The sequence below is a fragment of the Amblyomma americanum genome, unplaced genomic scaffold (assembly GCF_052857255.1).
Source record: "Amblyomma americanum isolate KBUSLIRL-KWMA unplaced genomic scaffold, ASM5285725v1 scaffold_19, whole genome shotgun sequence".
NCBI classification, from domain to species: Eukaryota; Metazoa; Arthropoda; class Arachnida; order Ixodida; family Ixodidae; genus Amblyomma; species Amblyomma americanum.
In genome coordinates, this window is record NW_027526491.1 from 132,155 (window position 1) to 152,314 (window position 20,160).

General features: G+C 47.5%; 2 long non-coding RNA genes across 3 annotated transcripts; one reads left to right on the forward strand and one right to left on the reverse strand.

Moving 5' to 3' along the window:
* Positions 1-872: 872 nt before the first annotated feature.
* On the reverse strand, positions 873-18,406 carry LOC144111951 (uncharacterized). The gene is made up of 3 exons (XR_013310163.1): positions 18,056-18,406; positions 2,578-2,686; positions 873-1,799 (listed from the first exon to the last, which is right to left on the reverse strand). It is a non-coding gene; the product is annotated as an uncharacterized LOC144111951 (long non-coding RNA).
* LOC144111952 (uncharacterized) lies at positions 10,373-14,315 on the forward strand. 2 transcript variants are annotated; one of them, XR_013310165.1, is made up of 2 exons: positions 10,373-10,630; positions 13,970-14,315. It is a non-coding gene; the product is annotated as an uncharacterized LOC144111952 (long non-coding RNA). The 2 variants fall into 2 exon arrangements; XR_013310164.1 differs by having other exon boundaries at positions 14,052-14,315.
* Positions 18,407-20,160: the final 1,754 nt, after the last annotated feature.

The following is a 20,160-nucleotide window of genomic DNA, read 5'->3' on the forward strand; positions in this document are numbered from 1 at the left end:
GGGCCGCTGTCTAAACGACCGATTAAGGGAGCATGATGATTCCCTAGGTAACGGTTACGGCTCGAATCTATCGCCTCATTGTAAGGACTGCAAATGCCACCCTCTGCTGACAAACACTTCGATAATCGGTCGGCACGAAGGAAGGCTCGAACGTGAGCTGTTTCAAGTGGTAAAAATCGCTCAGAGTGGCAGATGTCTCAGCACGCCCTCAGTACTTGTGACCCAGAAAGAGCAGCATTTTCTGATTTCTTAACAATCTGTTATGTATTCATTGTCTCCACCCTTCCCACAACTCTTGCCCTTTAAGTTTATTTTCACCATTCTTACGAATGAGGCTTTGCGCATGCGTGACGGCTCCTGTACGGTACTGCGTACTTCAATAAATGTTTCGAAAGTTTGCACTCGTCCCATACACTTCTCTGCTGTGTCCTTGTGTCTTCGCGCTACCAACACATCATGATGACCTACCAACAGGCTCGAATTTCTGCTCTATTAGAATGTTCAGTCACAACTGACCATATTCGTGGCAACGATAACCTAACTGTGTCTGAGCAGTGTAATCAAGTATGCAATCACTGCAATAAAGTGATGTGGGGCATGCTCCGGTGTGCAAGCACCGCCAGCCAAGTGCACACCTCACCCCGTGGATGCAGCTTGTTTTTCTCTTTTCCATGAGAGAATGAGGAGCTCGTCGGGTCGTCTGGAGGTGTCGCCATCTCATGTCACGTCTGTCATGGCAAGCATACCTGAGACGTGAAATGACTTGCAATGACTGAACAAGCGAGACATCACATATCACGTGACATCACTGTGATGATGTGGATTATGCCACTGTGTGGTTCCAGGAGGACAAAAAAAAGGGTGGCCGCGTGCGCTGCGAGCCGGTGTACACGCAGGATCGAATGTCAGAGCTAGGCTTCGAGATAGTCGTGGCAGCATGTCGCTGAGTGGCAGGATGTTCTTTTTGGAGCTCGGCATTCTCCCCAAGGCCAGCTAGCCTGCACCGGTCGGGTACCGAGGTTCAGGGTCTGGCTGCCCGCACAGCACCACAGTACCCTGCTGCAGACTCATGCCTGCTTTTCCATGGCCAGGCAGCCTACCAACAAGCACCTGCCTGCTGATGCCAGCTTACCAGCAGCCAGGCGGCCCACAGACGCACTCCTCCCTGCTGATGCAGGTCTGCCGTTGGCCAGGCTGTTTCTGCCACCTGCCTACCTGCTGATACCGGCCTCTTGGTATGCAGGACGTTACCACGAGCTGATTGCCTGTGGATACCTTCCCCAGTGACCAGTTGTCGCCGACAACCAACGTCGACAGTCATCTACCTGCAGCACATGGTGGCAGCACAACGGAGCAGCACGCACCGGAACCTACAGTAGGACATTGGTGTTCCTCTTGTCGAACCCCTCTAGGCTGCTTTAAGTGCCCCGTAGTGTATGTGTGTGTGTGTTAGCGTGCTAGTGGGCTAGATATGCCGAATTTTGTCCCCGCTGCTGAAGAAAAACAGTGCTTCGATGCTGAATGCGACCTGTTTATTGCCCAGAGCTCCTGAACGGACCTGGACCCTTAACTACATCACAATATGGTGAGCCTGCCAGGATTCGTCAGCGAGAGGGCCGAGTAACAGCCCCATATTCACGCAAAGCGCTAAGCTTGAGCGACGATGGACCTAGAGCATTTAGCCACGTAGGGCGCGCAACTGGGTTTCTCGGGTGCTGAGCTGAGGGAGTGGGTAGACAATGAACGTGCAGCGCAGAGGGCAGAGCAGGCTGCAGAAAGAGAGGAATGTCAGGCAGCCACTGCGAGAGAGAAAGAGATTCTGGAATTGAAACTCAGATTCCAAGAAAGAAACTTGCAGTAATGAGACAGATCATGTCGAAACCCTTCCAGCATCAAACCATGACATTTCTCTCAACCCACAAAAACTGTTACAGTTGTTCGGTCAGCGGCGCGATGATTTGCATACATACGTTCAGCGTTTTGAGCCTGCAGCAATGGGACAGGACTGGCCTCAAGATAAATGGGCTTTGGCCGTAAGCATGTGCCTCAGAGGCGAGGCGTGAACTGTGATCGGTCGAATGACTGCCACTGAGTCGGCAGATTATCAAAAAATAAAGAATGCGCTTCAGCAGCGATTTAGATTCACTGCTCAGGGTTACAATGGCAAATTTCGGAGGGCTCGAGCTCAGGATGGTGAGACAGGGAAACAGTTAGCAGCCAGGCTTTCTGGTTACTTCGACCATCGGATTGAAACGGCAACACATGTGTGTATGAAATCGGTGTGCAGATCATATCAATTGAGCTAGAACTGCACAACCTCCAATCTGTTTTTCTACACAGTATTGTTTTCTGCATTCAACACATTCCGTGGCACCCCACCATGAAACACAAGCCCCAAAGGAACCGTTTTTGGTGAGGGAAGCACTCGCTGCAAGTGAAACTGACTACGCGATTTTGTGTCACTGAGTCTATATCAACCACATCCGGAGACCACATGCAAAGCAAACAGACAGCGCCAGCGCATACACTAAACCTGCAGTGCACCCAACCACAATGGCTACTGCAAATGAGCATCACCTGGTCCTGCTGTATGTGCCGCCATGGCCGCGTTGTGGGCCAGGAAAGTGGCCTGGGCCCAGGCCATTGGATCAGCGCATGGAGACGTACATGACGTTGCCGCTATCTCCTGCAGAGAAACCAGTGTGGGAGCCACACATTATTACTACTAGAAGCACTGCACGTGGCAACAGGCCAACTAAATGACCAGCCAGCCCATCCGGTTTGCAAAGTGACTTTTTATCCAAGCAACATTCACACATATCCATCACTAGTGTCTCCGCTAAGATGCTGAAACATGTTCGGCACTTCACCAGCACCTTTCATCATATATGTACAGTGAAAGCACGTAAATTCAGATTTCATTAATCTGAACTTCTATATCATTCGAAAAGTGCGACATGGTCCGCCCACACACTATCAGAGTCTATGTAAACCATGCGGCGGGCTCTGTTGCGGGCTATATCTATGTGCCACCACGACTAGGCAGCCTGTGCAAACGGGAGGCTCCACTGCCTCTAAGGAGGTTATGTGGAGAGGGTAAAAACGGCAGGATGACCGGACCGGAGAGCGGGGGAGGCTCTAGCTCATTCATGTTAGCGGCAGCATGGCAGTGGCAACTGGCTGCGTGACCTCCGAGATGTGTACCTGACTGTTGCTTGTAGCTACTGATTTTGAAGGTTTTAGTAGCTTGCCATGTTAGGCTTTGCTGTTGAGCAGTGGACGACATGACCAGTGCCAAGATACAACGAATAAGGCACATCGCAGTGTCTTCGGCACTCCGAAACCACAGCCGTGCACAAAACCCCGTGTGCTAAACCAGAGAATTGAAGCTTTCGCTGATATTTGCTGTGTGCCTTTGTCTCAATTTTCCAGTGCCCTCTGCATCATATTGCGTGCAATTGGTAGCAGCAGTCACCCCAAGTTAAACATACGGAGATTACAAGGGTGCAGTAATTTAGAAATGTCATCCATCTGCGGTAAATACCTTGCCAAAACGCCTAAAAGGAAGACTGAAACCATGTGTGAAGTCAACATTGGTCTGTTATCGAAACAGGATATTCCCTTTTAATAAGCACACTCATTCGTTCAGTGGCTCACAGCAACCCGGGGTCAGAAGGATGGAAAATTGGGCAAAATGCAACTGCCGTGGAGACTTTTGCTTCTCAACATAAACGGTTGAGCAGCTCCCGCGGCTCAAAGGTGTGAAAATGCGAGTGGCAGAGGTTACATAGCCATTTTGTTCAAAAAGCAGCAGTCGCAGAATGGCCACATGCTGTCGTATTTTCAGCCTTCCCGACCATGCTCACGGGCAATAGCCCTTCCTTCACGACTCCGACACAGCCCTCCACTACAAAAATCGGATGCGTTGAAAGTCGCCTGTCTCTTCTTCAGTTTTCTAGTTGAGGAGGAGGCCTTCTGCTCAGGTCCAGCTTTAGAACAGAAAGTGTTGGCCGTTACCTTCCGGGGAAGAAAAAAAAAGAAAGGCAATCGTGGAAATTTTTAGAACAATAAAAAGGGAAAATCTCACTACCTGGCTGCTTCCCGATGGCAGTTAACCATATCTTTTGTTCGCTTTCATTTGTTCGGACTTTGAATTATTCAAACTGCGTGCATTACGAATTAATCAGTTTTACCTTCTTTCACACTAACCTGTACAAATATTCAAACCGCCAATTTAGTAAAGCTCATCAACATCTGCAATTCTTCAGGACTTACAAGCCTTGATCTTGAAATTACCATTGAGATCCTCATTTCTCAACCTTTAAATGTCCTTCACATTACTTGAGCTTTAATGCCTCAGCTTACCACAGTTTGTCTTCAAGGAAACACACTTCTTGAACTCATCTCCACGTTTCTTCCAGCTACTTTTCGCTTGTCGCTACACTTCATGCCCCCACGATACCATGCTGGGGCTCCTTTTTCTTCTCTTCCACACAATGAGGCTTCCTACTCAATGCACTGCTTTTAGGAATCTGCTTTATGCAGCACATCCCCAGTCAGATCACACAATAGCCACACATCCCAATGTTAAAACTCTGCATAAACGATACAAATCGCACTGTCCATAATCAATGACAACCAACCCCAGTTTAAACTTACTATCAAAGAAGACAAATACTGTGTATCCATTAATGCCTTTTAACATTAACAAAAAAACACACGGTGCCAAATACACAGCCTCTCAAAGCTGAGGCACACCATGGTGCTTTGGATTCTCGCAGCACATAACTGCACCTGACTGCATGCAGTATTACGCAAAAGCAAATAACAAGATGCACAGCTGCGAAAGCAAAACTAAGGCCGATTCCGTAGCGTGCCCTACCTGCAGTCTTTTGCAACACACATTATATTGGCACTCAGGAACTCTGCCAGCAAATATCACACTGCTTACCAAGCATATATTCAGGCAGAGAAGAGTCCCACGAAACCAGTGGCCCCGAGACACCCACCTGGGAGATTCTGTACTAAGCCAGCCAGCAGACCCACAGGCGGCCAGGTGCAGCTCGTCTCTGGCCACAAATGGAAACTCCGTGACCACCACAGCTGGCCAGCGGCATGCAGAGCCCAGCCGGGCCCACACCAGGGCACCCACCTGCATGCAAAGATTGCTCACTAGGGGCCTCTGAATACTGCAGGCATGCTGTGTCAGTTCCACTGTATCGAAGATAAACCTTTCCCCTGGGCTGATTGATTGGTGACTTTGTCATCCTGGCAGTACAAAAAGGTTGGGATCAGGCAAAGACAAACACACAAGGATGGCACTCAGCTTTCAAGTGCATTTTGTTTCATGCATTTATGTGCGTTCTCTGACCAACTTTTAGGCATGCCCACTGAGTCATATCAAAATGGTATGAATGCAATAAAAATCGAAAGAAAACAGTGCCAGGAAACAGGCAGTACAAAAAAAAATTACGGGAAGATCATACATCTGAAGTGACAATTCTGCAAAGCAGCTGAATTTATCCCCAATGCTTACCTTGACGGTTTTACCCACCCTCTCTGTGACTCAGCGTCTACGATTGTGCACCCCACTTTTGGAACTTTATTCGAAGCATCTAGAGCTGTTTTCACGATGTCAGAAACATTTGGAATCCCTGCTCGACAGAATGGTAGGGCCATTTCGTGCCTAGAAAAAAATGAATCACTTTTCAAAAACAAGAAATAAAGACTGACATCACAAAGTTCTATGGAGCTCCTAGCATGTGCTGTCTGGTGCTGTAACTTTTTTCTTCTCTTGTGCAGTGGAATGTTTTACTTTGTTAAAAACATTGTAGTTGATTTTTTGTTGCCATAGCTGCTGATAAAAAAAATAATTAACTGGGCATAACTGTTTTTTTTTTAGGATAGGCCTGGAATCGCATGAGCATGGACGTGCGTGGTGTACATGAATTTAAAAAATTTTTGAGGCGCTTCTGTTATCTCATTATAGCAAACACAAAAAAACTGCAATAGTTTGATATAGCCAAAGTTCATAACATAAAATTTCGTCAAAAACACGCACAACAGCAGAGCAGTTCAGTTAGTGAAGGCATCACAAAACAGGTGATGTTGTTAAAGAAACTGGGAGACATTTTCGCAAGTTTTACTGGAGTTTCTGAAGGCATTCATGGCGATTCCACAAGCAAAAAAGAACTGAGCGCCAGTTAGGTTGTCTTCCCCACATAACAATGCCAGTTGGTCAAAACCCAGCTAGAGCGGTATCCCCAAACAGCTCTACCAGCTGCTGGTCAAGAGCCAGCAATAGTGTCTTCCCCGCTTCACAACTGTGTTGCATGAAAAATGGTGTGTCAAAGCAAAAGCTATCGGCATTTTCATCACTCCTGTGACGGCCGAGATGAGTGCAGGACAATTACTGCAATGGCGCAGCAGTCTACTCCACTGCTTCCGGGGTAGTGTCGACAAACGCGAGAGGTTCAACACGTGCTGACCTCCTAGCTACCAACCTTCCGTACAGCTCTATCTTCTCTGGCGCAGCTGGCGAGTGCGAGATTTCAACACTAGCATGAGATCAAAGCGTGAACCTTGACACGAACTCCAGCCGCACCACCTCCAGTCACTTGTGTAGAGTGGCGAAGTGTGCCACCTGCCGTCCGAGTGGGTGCCGCTTATTGCTGGGGGGTTAGATATATCCGTTTTAGGGCCAACCATGTTTGATATATCAAGTGAAAATTACATGTGTCTATTGAGAATATTCACGAAGAGTTTGATATAGCCAATAAATCGTAATATCCATGTTCGTGATATCAAGGTTTGCCTGCATACAAACAAATTTTCAGATTTTCTTGGATAGCAGAACATAATGCAAGTCTGAAAGGGCTAATGAATGCTTTGCTCAAAGATGAGGCTTCACACATGCAACAGAATTTTTCTGAAGGGTGGGGCTGACGGAGATGGGTGGGTGGGTGGTGGACGGCAATTTGGGAGGGTGGAAGAGGGGTGAGAAAGTGGAGTAAGGGTGGTGGTACAGTGTTCTAGAAGGTTGTGTAGGGGCAAAACCAGCACTCTCCCCGTGGGGCTTTAGAAGAGGTTGCCGCGCCACGGCGCTGGCGTAGACTCCTGGAGCAGCAACAGCGCATCGTCAGTACGCATGGTGCGCGGCTAAGAGGGGCCGACAGGACAGTCGCAGACAGTTTTTTAATGCAACACCGCTTGGCTGCCAATGAAGATGCAAAAAATGAATGGAAAATTATTTTTAACCTTTCAAAGAGAAATCAGTGGCTGTGTTTCAGTGACGGCACCAACGGGATGCAAGAGATGGCGGCCGCTACCTCGAAAATTTTCCTGGCGCTCCTTTCTGTCACTGGAAGAATTGATTTTGTTCGCTCACAAGCACCTAAGCAGCTTAACCTTTGCGTTGCGTTATGTGAAACCAATATATCACTGTCTCATGAAGCAATTTGTTCTTTTTATTTCGTTTTGAAGAGGAACAATGCCCAAAAAATAACTCCCCCTTCGACGTACGCCATCCGCGTACGATATCCTGGGCAGCCTTTGGAATGGTAAAACCATAACCTACAACGTTTGGCTGCAAATTTCTTCTATTTGAAAAAAGGCGACTGCCAATCTTGATTTTTCCGGGGTTTTGTTTCATCACTTTTTTTTTTCAAGAAGGTCAGGTGGAATATCTTCCACACGAAATAGGATAGCGCTTGAACGACGAGTCCGCAAGTGCCTTTTACTGTTTCGCTCACTTATTGAGTGTTCACAACACAGGACACTGGATCTCTAATTTTTTTCCTATGCAATAATTTACCACCGTTCTGACTGTCTTATGCTACGATGTATTAAATTCATGCAATCTTTTAATGGAATATTTACTTTCTTGATTTGCTTGTCACTGCTTGAGCAGCACAAAAGTCTTCTCTCTCGTCGCTTCTAAATCAGATATGACTCGGTACCCAGCAAAGTTTTAGGCTTTGTCCTTTCGCTGCGGCTATTACTATGTTGTGTATGATATCACCAAGCATAGCAATGACTGCATTTCTAGAGTGGAGAGCTGTAAGTAAACATAGGGAGTCTGTAAATAATGCTGTTTGCGAGGTTCTCTTTTACTATTTTTTCAACGGCTACAGACACGGCGTAACATTCGGCAGTGAAGATTGATGCACACTGTGGTAGCCTCACTGTATGATTGCAATTACCTTGTGCGACTACACTTCCAACGCAAAGATCAGTTTTTGAGCCATCTGTATAGAAAGCTGCGCAAGTACTGTATTTTTCCTGGTGTGCAAAAAATTCTTGTATTTTATACTGTGGTGGAGCTTGTTTTTTGCTGAAATGTGCAAGAGTGAGGTCATAGATTTCCGGGAAATTGTACCATAGCGGCAGTGAATCTATTCTTCCAGCAATGCCAGGCAATGTGTCCAGTACGCCGAGATTTTGGCACATCTCTTCAAGACGCAAGAGCGGTTTGTTGTTAAACAGTATTTTGGATGGGCACTTTGTGACTATTTGGTGACAGATGTGTTTGGGTAGCGAACGGATTTTTAGAATGTAGGAACACGTGAGCAACGTTCCTCTGTCTGTGATGGTTCGTTCGTTTCTACATACAGACTGTCTATGGGCGACGTCCTGTATGCACCAGTGGAAAGACGCAAGCCTAAATTATGTACTGGATCTGGCCGTTTAAGGTACGATGGCCTCGCTGACCCATACACTATACATACGTAATCCAGGGTGGAGCGGACTACAGAGCGATAAATTTGTAAGAGGCATGTCCAATCATCTCAACAGTGTTTTCTTGACAGCACTTTGAGTAAGTTTAGGGATCGAGAAGCCTTCTTTTTCAATGCATTTACGTGAGGTAAGAAAGTGACCTTTCTGTAAAATGTTATACCAAGAAATTTATGCTCATTTTTCACTGGTAACTCTATTTTGTTCAGGCGTAGGGTGGGATCTGTATGTATGCCTCGTCTGAGTGAGAACAGAATTGCCACCGATTTCTGTGGGCAAAACAGGAAACGATTTCTCTCCGCCCATGTTGCCAGTTTATTTATTGTTATTTGTATTTGTCTTTCACATGTTGATACATTGGAGGAAGTACAAGCTATTTGAAGGTCGTCCACATAGACTGAGTACATAACGGAGCTTGGGATTATTTTCGTAAGAGAGTTCATTTTTCCAACAAAGAGAGTTGTGCCTAAAATACACCCCTGAGGTACTCCGTTTTTCTGAATGAAACTCCTCGAAAGGATTGTACCCAGGCGGACATGAAATGAATAACGGTTAGATAAGAAGTCTTTTAGGCAGTTCAACATTCTTCCTCGGATGCCAAGCTCAGCAAGGTCTTGAAGAATTCCGAACCGCCAGGCCGTATCGTATGCCCTTTCTAAATCGAAAAATACAGCGAAACAGTGTTGCTTATGAACGAAAGCTTCTCGAACAGTATTTTCAAGACAGACTAGGTGATCTGTTGCGCAGCAATCTTTTTAAAACCACACTGATGGGCATCAAGAAGTTCAGAGGATCGAAAGACAAACGTTAATCTTATATTAAGGACACTTTCAAAGGATTTTGCGAGGCAACTAGTCAGGGCGATGGGTTTGTAACTGCTAGGAGAGGTTGGGGGTTTTTCAGGTTTAAGGAACGGTACAATAAGAGCTTTTTACCAGACGACGTATTTTCCCCGAAACCCATACTTTGTTAAAAAATCTTAAAAGTGCCTCTACAGCAGGCTTGGAAAGATGGGCAAGCATTTTATGGTGTATTTGGTCGGGTCCTGGAGCAGTTTTCTTACCAGCAGACAGTACAGTGTTGATTTCCTGGAGTGCAATAAGACCATCATATTTTTCATTAGCACCTCCACTTGTTGGGAGCCTTTGTTTTTCGGCTATAGTTCTGTATTTTAGAAATGACTGCATATACAGTTGAACCTCGTTATAACGAACACTGACATAGCGAATTATCGGTTATAGCGAACTAAATTCGAACTTTGGTTGGTCATGCTTCAGTTTTACGACATTTATTCTTTTATAACGAAACCGAAAATGCGAGATCCACCCTGATATCGGCTGTAATGAAGAAATATTAGGTTTACGCGAGGCTCAAAACGCTAAAGGTAGCTTAAAAAGAGCAAAATAAATATTGGAAGCCAATTCACAAGCACACTTTTTTTTGATCGTTTGAAAAGGTTGCAGAAAGTTCCGTGGCCAGGCACATAAATTGCGCGTTTGACTGGTCGCACCACCTATGAACAGTGTGCAAAAACTCTGAAAGCTCATATGACGACAAAGATCCGAAGGGCGGCGCCACTTGTCCAGCGGTGAAGACAAGTGCAGCAACACTGGCAACAGCGAGGCGGCGGTGGCGAGCCGGCATTGCGTAGAGAGCCTGCTTTGCGGCACCCTCGGCATCATCTCAGTGCAGCGCCAGGTCGACATGGCAATGAAGCGGAAGGCGGTCTCGCTCGAGACAAAACTGCAGATATTGAGAGCTGTGGACAGCGGCCGCAAGAAAAAGGATGTTCCAGTGGAGTTCAGCGTTTCCCCAAGTACCTTATCCCCCGATATGTCTGCCTGTTCCCCTAAACTCGTTTGTGTACCAGGTGTAGTGAAAAGAAGAATTGTGAAAGGTGAGTAGCGGCCAATTAATTTTCGAACTTGCTCCCACATTTGTTTTGATGTGGTTGAGCTGTTTATAGAAGAGACACAAATTTGCCATGATGTTTTCTCTGCCTTGCACCGGATACCCCTCGCATGTGCTCTCGCCTTTTTGAAAAACATAAGGTTCTCATGAGTTGGGTACCTGCGAAACACTCCCCAAGCATTATTCTGCAGTTTTTTTGCCTCCTTACAATCCCGTGTGTACCAAATTTTGTGGTTCTGGCACACCACTCCTGTGGATTTTGAAATTGATATATGTGCAGCAGAAAGAATGCATGTTGTGAACATTTCATTTATCTGATCTATGCTGTGGTTTTCTAAAATTATATCCTGTAAACTGGACTTTTTTTTCAAAACAATGCCAAATCAGCTAAATGTAGTTTCTAGCGCCGCGGTTTCGTTGAAATAACTGTTGGCGAGGATGACAGAACTATTATAACAGGAAGATGATCGCTTCCATATGGATTGTCTAAAACACTCCAGTTCAAATCGCTAAAAACAGGCGGTAAACTAAAAGACAAATCTAATACGCTCATTCTCCCCGAGGATGGGGAACGGTATGTGGGTTTACACAAGTTCAGCAAACAGACATTAGTGGATAGAAAAAAATCCTCGATGAGCTGCCCTCTAGCATCAGTTTTCTCGCTTCCCCAAAAACGAGAATTTGCATTAAAGTCGCCAACTACCAGGTATGGCTCTGGTAGCTGCTTTCAAAGACCCTCCAAGTCAAGCAGTGTTATTTTCAGCTGTGGCTCGATATATACAGAGCACACCGTAATGGTTTTATGTGCAAGCAGAGTGGCTGCTACAGCCTCAAGTCATGTTTATAGTTTAAGCTCACTAGCCAGGACACCATTTTTCACTATAATTGCCACACCTCCTAACAGCCTGCTCGCCTGTTCTCGGTCGCGGCGGAAAACAGTATAATTCTAAAGAAAGTTATTGTCTTGAGGCCCTAAATTTGGCTCTTGTAGACATAACGCAACAGGAGCGTGTGCTGAGTAGCGTGAGCGTGTGCTAGAAGTGAGTAGGAGACAGGAGACTTGTGAGAAAGGGGTAGGAAAGTGAAAGATAGAGGGAAGGGTAGCAAAAGACGACTGCCGATTTCCCCCGGTCGGGTCAGGCCGGAGGTGCCGTCTACAGGAAGCTGGGGCCAAAGTGGTGCGTTGCCTCCGCCGAGGGGCCTTAAAGGTCCAAACGCTCGGCATCGGCTCAACCACCAAGATCCCCTTTTCCCCGAACACGGCAATGCCACGCACGGCGAAGCGCGGGTGCTCGGCTCCGTGGTGATGCACTGTTCACCATCATCCCCCTGCGGGGATGTCCTTGCTTGCGGATGCTCGGGAACCCGTGGTGTCACCACTTACCAACGCCTGCAAGCTGCAGACACCCCCCTGAGGGGCCCGGGATACTGTTTACACGTCCTGGCAACCTCGATTTTAGATGTTTTAAATTGTTGTTCTGCGAGCCTTAATTTTACCCTTGAACTACCTCAGCTTGAGTCACTGCACTTTTTAGATATTCGTTTTTATTTCAATGACCCTGGGCATGTATGCTGGACGTATGAGCTGCGTACCAAGATGTCTTTGCTTCCTTTTGTCTCAGCCCATTCAAAGCTAGTAAAAAGAGGGATAGCCATGTCATGCCTTCATGCACACTCTTGAAATCGTGTCATCACAAGACAAACGAAAGCTTCAGCACCCAAGTCAAGCGTCTAGAAAATTCTGGATACCCTCTTGACGTGATTGTCCCCGTGGCGGAAACGTTGACAAAAAAGATAGAAAGACTTTCGCAAAGGCGCACAGAAGAGGAAAACAAAAGAAGCGTCATTGTCACGCCGCACATGCATTATGTGTCCCATCATCTCAAGAGAATTGGAGCAAAATTCGAAGTCGATGTCGTTTTTAACGCGCCGTGCAGAATATCGATGCTTTGTCGCATGGCGACAGGCAAGGGCCAAAAGAAATATGGGTGCTGTAAAAATCATGCAGAAAGTTTTGTTCTGTGCAACGAAGGTGAGAGAGAGAGAGCTCTTTATTGGAAGGCATAGAATTTAGCCTCGCTGGCATGCTACTCTGCGTGGCGATGAGAATGTGGGAGATAAATACTGACGGAAAGCATTGCGGGAGAGGTTAAATTAAAGAGAAAAAAAAAGAGGAAGAAGGTGTTGTTTATAGTATCCCTCTGAGCTGTGGTCAAGTCTACATCGGTCGGACGGGCCGCTGTCTAAACGACCGATTAAGGGAGCATGATGATTCCCTAGGTAACGGTTACGGCTCGAATCTATCGCCTCATTGTAAGGACTGCAAATGCCACCCTCTGCTGACAAACACTTCGATAATCGGTCGGCACGAAGGAAGGCTCGAATGTGAGCTGTTTCAAGTGGTGAAAATCGCTCAAAGTGGCAGATGTCTCAGCACGCCCTCAGTACTTGTGACCCAGAAAGAGCAGCGTTTTCTGATTTCTTAACAATCTGTTATCTATTCATTGTCTCCACCCTTCCCACTACTCTTGCCCTTTAAGTTTATTTTCACCATTCTTACGAATGAGGCTTTGCGCATGCGTGACGGCTCCTGCGAGGTACTGCGTACTTCAATAAATGTTTCGAAAGTTTGCACTCGTCCCATACACTTCCCTGCTGTGCCCTTGTGTCTTCGCGCTACCAACACATCATGATGACCTACCAACAGGCTCGAATTTCTGCTCTATTAGAATGTTCAGTTACAACTGACCATATTCGTGGCAACGATAACCTAACTGTGTCTGAGCAGTGTAATCAAGTATGCAATCACTGCAATAAAGTGATGTGGGGCATGCTACGGTGTGCAAGCACTGCCAGCCAAGTGCACATCTCGCATGTGGATGCAGCTTGTTTTTCTCTTTTCCATGAGAGAATGAGGAGCTCGTCGGGTCGTCTGGAGGTGCCGCCATCTCATGTCACGTCTGTCATGGCAAGCATACCTAAGGCGTGACATGGCTTGCAATGACTGAACAAGCGAGACATCACATATCACGTGACATCACTGTGATGTGGATTATGCCACTGTGTGGTTCCAGGCGGACAATGAAAAAGTGTGGCCGCGTGCGCTGCGAGCCGGTGTACACGCAGGATCGAATGTCAGAGCTAGGCTTCGAGACAGTCGTGGCAGTGTGTCGCTGAGTGGCAGGATGTTCGTTTTGGAGCTCGGCGTTCTCCCCAAGGCCAGCTAGCCTGCACAGGTCGGGTATTGAGGTTCAGGGTATGGCTGCCCGCACAGCACCACAGTACCCTGCTGCAGACTCATGCCTGCTTTTCCATGGCCAGGCAGCCTGCCAACAAGCACCTGCCTGCTGATGCCAGCTTACCGGCAGCCAGGCGGCCCACAGACGCACTCCTGCCTGCTGATGCAGGTCTGCCGTTGGCCAGGCTGTTTCTGCCACCTGGCTACCTGCCGATACCGGCCTCCTGGTATCCAGGATGTTACCACGAGCCGATTGCCTGTGGATAGCTTCCCCGGTGACCAGTTGTCGCTGACAACCAACGTCGACTGTCATCTACCTGCAGCACATGGTGGCAGCACGACGGAGCAGCACGCACCGGAACCCACAGTAGGACATTGGTGTTCCTCTTGTCGAACCCCTCTAGGCTGCTTTAAGTGCCCCGTAGTGTATGTGAGTGTGTGTTAGCGTGCTAGTGGGCTAGATATGCCGAATTTTGTCCTCGTTGCCGAAGAAAAACAGTGCTTCGATGCTGAATGCGACCTGTTTATTGCCCAGAGCTCCTGAACGGACCTGGACCCTTAACTACATCACAATATGGTGAGCCTGCCAGGATTCGTCAGCGAGAGGGCCGAGTAACAGCCCCATATTCACGCAAAGCGCTAAGCTTGAGCGACGATGGACCTAGAGCATTTAGCCACGTTGGGCGCACAACTGGGTTTCTCGGGTGCTGAGCTGAGGGAGTGGATAGACAATGAACGTGCAGCACGGAGGGCGGAACAGGCTGCAGAAAGAGAGGAAAGTCAGGCATCCACTGCGAGAGAGAAAGAGATTCTGGAATTGAAACTCAGATTCCAAGAAGAAACTTGCAGTAATGAGACTGATCATGTCGAAACCCTTCCAGCATCAAACCATGACATTTCTCTCAACCCACAAAAACTGTTACAGTTGATCGATCAGCGGCGCGATAATTTGCATGCATACGTTCAGAGGTTTGAGCCTGCAGCAATGGGACAAGACTGGCCTCAAGATAAATGGGCTTTGGCTGTAAGCATGTGCCTCACACGGGAGGCGTTAACTGTGATCGGTCGAATGACTGCCACTGAATCGGTAGATTATCAAAAAAATAAAGAAGGCGCTCCAGCAGCGATTTAGATTCACTGCTCAGGGTTACAATGGCAAATTTCGGAGGGCTCGAGCTCAGGATGGTGAGACAGGGAAACAGTTAGCAGCCAGGCTTTCTGGTTACTTCGACCATCGGATTGAAATGGCGAATGTTACCAAGACATTCGAAGACCTGCGCAACCATATGATTGCTGAGCAGTTCCTCCGATGTTGCCATCCGAAGCTCGTTATCTTCTTGAAGGAGCGAGAGTGCAAGACACTTGATGGGCTGGCCGACACAGCTGATTGCTTACAGGAAGCGCACAACTTTTCTAATCCCAGCAAAGTCCCTGATATAGCGAAAGAACCCAGTAAGGCCTCTGTCAACCTTCTCAAGAAGGCACAATTAAGGTGTGCATGCTAAGCAATCGTCCGGGGCATCGGGCTTCCGGTTGTCACAGCTCCACTAAAGAGGTGCCCAGGTGCAATTCTTGCGGCAAGATCGGGCACCGGACGGAGAATTGCAGAAGTCGGCACACGAAGAAAGAGCAGAGTGCCGCTTCCAGTCTTACTCGTGCTCTCCCGCCTGCCAGCACTAAACAGCCAAAACATGTAAAACAAAAAGGCTCCATTCTTAGTGGTCATGACCAAAACATGGGGAACGCGCTTCAGCCTACAACGGGTAGAATGCGAGGTGCGGAATGATTAGCGACAAGAAAACTCGTTCGCGTTCTTAAAGACAAGGGCAGTAATGCTGTCGTTATCCGCCGGAGTTTGGTTCCAAAGAACTGCGTGACAGGACGCACAGGGACACAATATCTCCTTGACGGTACCGTCACCCAATTAGCCGAGGCAAGAGTGCAAGTGCATACACAGTACTACTCTGGCGAGGTGACAGCACTTTGCATGAAATGCCCCTTGTACGACCTCGTGCTCGGAAACATCCCAGGTGTCAGGGAACCACACGACCAGAACCCAGGTTGGATGAGCGCACGTGTTAGCATGACACGGCACCAGTTCCCCAGGAACACCTAATGCCGGGAAAATCGGAGCGTTGTGTCAACGCCTCGGCCAAGAAGACACAAGAGGACACGTTATCCCCGTTGCACGTGCCACGAATCCAGTGCTGTTAGCTGAAAGGACCAGTTAGCTAAAGAGCAGCGGAAGGATGTAACACTCAAACGGCTTCCCTAGAATCAGTAAGGAGTTTATATCCGGTAAGGGTCATAAATACTTCTTCCGTGAAGAAGGAAATATTCTTTACCGTCATTACTCCATGTCGACTGGCAGGAATTTCGAACAGGTTGTTGTACCCCTTGTGTTCAGGTCGCAAATTCTACACAGAGCCCATGAAAGCACTATGGCCGGGCACCAAAGAATACGACGAACGACCGATCGTGTACCAGAGAATTTTTATTGGCCTCACTTACACGGAGATGTCGCCCGATTCGTTAAGTCATAAATGCCAAAGAACAACACCAAAGGGCAAGGTTGGCATTGCACCACTCGACAACATGCCATTGATCACTACTCTTTTCGAACAAGGAACTATCATAGGCTATTACTACTATATGAACAGCTGCGATGACTACGGAAGGCAGAAGGATTTGGGTGCTTCACACTTGTAACATGTCTTAATGCCCAAGCAGAAAGCAAGTATTGCGACCTGAGTGCAGCATGTCGGATGCTGATTTTCTGAGTGTTTTACATGGTCGTGAAAGGTCTCCCAGGTTTCTCAGTAGCCAATCACTGCTTCAGCTCCCACTGCTACCCTAAAGCAAAAAAAAAGAAAAAGAAAACTATCAATATTTATAATCACACTTAACAAGACTGCAAGTGTATGCATTTTTGCTTTGATACACCATTTAAATCATAAATGCCGCACGCACTGAGGTTTACTGGCCGGCGCCTAATTTAAGATTCCTAGCTTTGCACACTCCAGAAGGGCAATCTGCACTCTGGGTGCCCTTCACATTTTCAAAAAAAGGAAGGGAAATAAGATGTACTCAAACTTCCCACAGGGCCAGATGGAGACCAGTTGATGGAATTAAACTTTAACGTGCTCGAACAATTGCGGCTAAGAGATAAGCTGTTGATCCCTAAATTAATTCCGGATCTCAACTATATCGCTTACAGATTTAATTAATCGTCCTCTTGGCAAGCGTCAGCATGCGCTAAACAACACGACTTTTAGTGAAAATCTACTATGGTCGGATACAGCTCTGCATGATGCTCCGCCCACATTCGGGACCGCTGAACAAAAGTCCTCCATGATTCTTGGGACCTAAACAGGAAATTAATCACTAGACAAAATTAAAAGCTCAATAATGGTTGCCTCTGACTTATTTGATAGTTAACCATTGAAAAGCTGATATTGCTCACTGCTGTGATTGGCCAGTGGAGAAATAGAGGACGCCCGCTGTTACCAGCTGTCGTTTTCTTTTGGTCAGTGTATCCTACTCTAGCTCAACTGCAGGGTGACTGATCCCTTACACCCGGTGTTCTTTCCCCGAAATCTCAATCCGCGGCGTTTCTGCACTGCAATGTGAAGAAAAGCAACAGCCGCGGCAGGGACCGAACCCAAGAGCTAGGGCAAACTGAACGCTCGTCCAGTCAGCAAACTCGCAGGTCAACTATACTATAGCTTTCCAGCTGGATTATTTTGTTACAGGGCCGCTCTAAATAAACTTGCTTAATTCGCTGTCAAATAATAAACCAGTGACGAACACACTGCTTAGCTCTGCAAATCAAGTGGTCCAGAGCAATGACGCCAGAGTCTCCCAGTGACACCCTGGAGGAATCAGCTCGCAAATATGCTGCGCGCGCAGTCAAGAAAACCAGCCAACGCCAGCGAAACAGGCCCATGTCGAAGTGATCGCCGAATACATCACACGCGTTCTCCACTCGAACTTTTGCGCGCGCCTAAAGCAAACAAGGCTTTGCGGTGCCATTTCCTTTTTGGGAATACGCACTGGGACACGGGAAAACGAAACCATCCCTCCGTATGCGGTTGATGCTCGATTTTGCGAGTCCCGACCGATCTCCGAAGCACGACTCCTTCGGCGTGTCCCTCAGCGACAGAAGACTCTCACCGAGCAATTGCAGGGTTGGCCCAAGGCGCCCAAGGTTCCTTCAGGCGAACCAGCTTCCGGGTCACTGCGCGCAGACGAGGCGGTAGCAGCGATAGCTTGCATCGGCGCTGCACGCTGCGGCTGCGTTCGTGAGCCCAAGTGCCTCTTTCGCTCCATGGAGTCAGCTTGCAAAAACGTTAGTCAACTTTACAACGTGAATGTTTCCTTCGAACACGCCAAACGCCACAACAGCTGGAGAGCTGAACATGCAACGGCAAATACCCGCCGCAAAAGTCGACAACCATCCACAACAAATAAAAGATAGAAGCCAGGCCAGATTGGCTGAAAGTCGGAGCGTCGTAGCCATGGAGGGTCGTAGCATCGGCTTCAACCAATGCCCCCTGAAGAACATGCCTGAAGCGTCAGGGGTTTTTCTGCCCGCCGTAGAGCGCGCATCCGCCGTATGGCGGTGCTGTCAGTTGTCCATCTAGCAGACGACACGCAGGCAGCACAGAAATTTCTTGTGACTGCCGTTGCAGCAAAAAGTATGCCTTCTGGTGTGCTGTTTCTTATGTTATTTGTGGGGTCTGTTTAGTGTTACCGTTTGACAGGTGACGCATCGATGACTGCAGTTGCTGGAGGGAGTAGCGCGCGAAAATGCATTGCTGCTGCGTTCCGTTTTGCATGTTCAGCCAGCGAAACAAGAAACCCAGCGTTTCGTTCCATGAAATTTCTGCCGACTTACAACTCCGGGAAAAACGGCTCAAGGTAATTTGAAAAAAAAAAACGGGCAGCCAAACACAACATCAATTTATTCTGCACTTTGTAGCTTGCATTTCCAGCTAAGGATATGCTACTGTCGACAGTTGGACTGCCCATCAAAAGACTGGGATAAACTCTCTTACCCGACGTCAGCACTCCTAAGAGTGTTACAGGGCCTCAAGAAGTTCGCCGATATCATGCTCAAAGACCGAACGCAACTTCAAAGGCCACTGGACATGCATGCTTGCTCAACACCTTGTATGAATAAAATCGCGGGTTTGCCTGCCCTGACCTGTGAGCACAAGGATAGCGGCCACAGGGAAGCACTACTGCATATTATATGCAAGAAGTTCATCAAACCGCTGCTAAGAAACCATGCACTTGACATAACAGACATTCAATTAAGAATTAACGCAGTTGCGAAGATGTACAACAAGAAGCCTCTTTCCAGAAAATTCTTGAAACTGCAGTAAGAAACGACTTCCGCCGCATGCCATTTTTCCTTGTAAGTGCGCACGTGCCTATGCCTTCCAGCACAGTTTTTTTAAACATTCACACGTCGCTCGCCTTGTCTGATGCTCGATCCCCTTGTTCCAGTTGTCATTTCATCAACGCACTTGCTGGTCATTTGGAGAAATCCGGTCAGTCAGGCCTGCTGTGTTACTCCCAGAGTCACTGTTTGGGTGTGCATCACACAGGGAACGTATAGTGAGCTGTGCTTCTTGCGAAAAGAATAGAGAAGAGGGGCATGGGTTTATTTGAAATTTGTCAACGTTATTCAGGGAGGTACCGTTCGGCGAAAGCTCGTCGGAAAGATGACCAGAAACAGCGCAGGCTGGGCCTTGCAAGATCTGCTTCACTTGATCGAAACATCACTCGTAATGCTCCGCAGCAAGATTGTAACAGGCGCGCTTCGCAAAGTTCTAAGAACATTAGATATGAGGGATGTGTCCCCTGCGGGCGAACGACTCCCCATGAAGGTTACCGCGACGTCTCCGGCTTCCATCCATTGAGCGCCATGCAGTCCTCCTTTGCCACGGGTCACCTGGCTACAGTTGAGCACTCGGGTAATTCCGGACTTCCTCCTGTCCTTATTCCATCTCATGGATTATTTTCTCTTTTTGCGTGTCCGATCGAAGTAGTTGATTTCTTGCCATTGGCCGCAGTACAATATACAACCATGCATCATGCAGTGTAAATACTTATTTTGCGGCATTTCTAGCCACTTCAAGCACTCGTTGCAATATGGATGTTTCGAACATGTTCATTTTGTTGTAAACCGTCCAAAAGTTACTGGTTATGCAGCAGACAAAAGGTCTTAACAGCATGATAGAAAGGTGTGCACAGCACGCTTTTAGATTTTG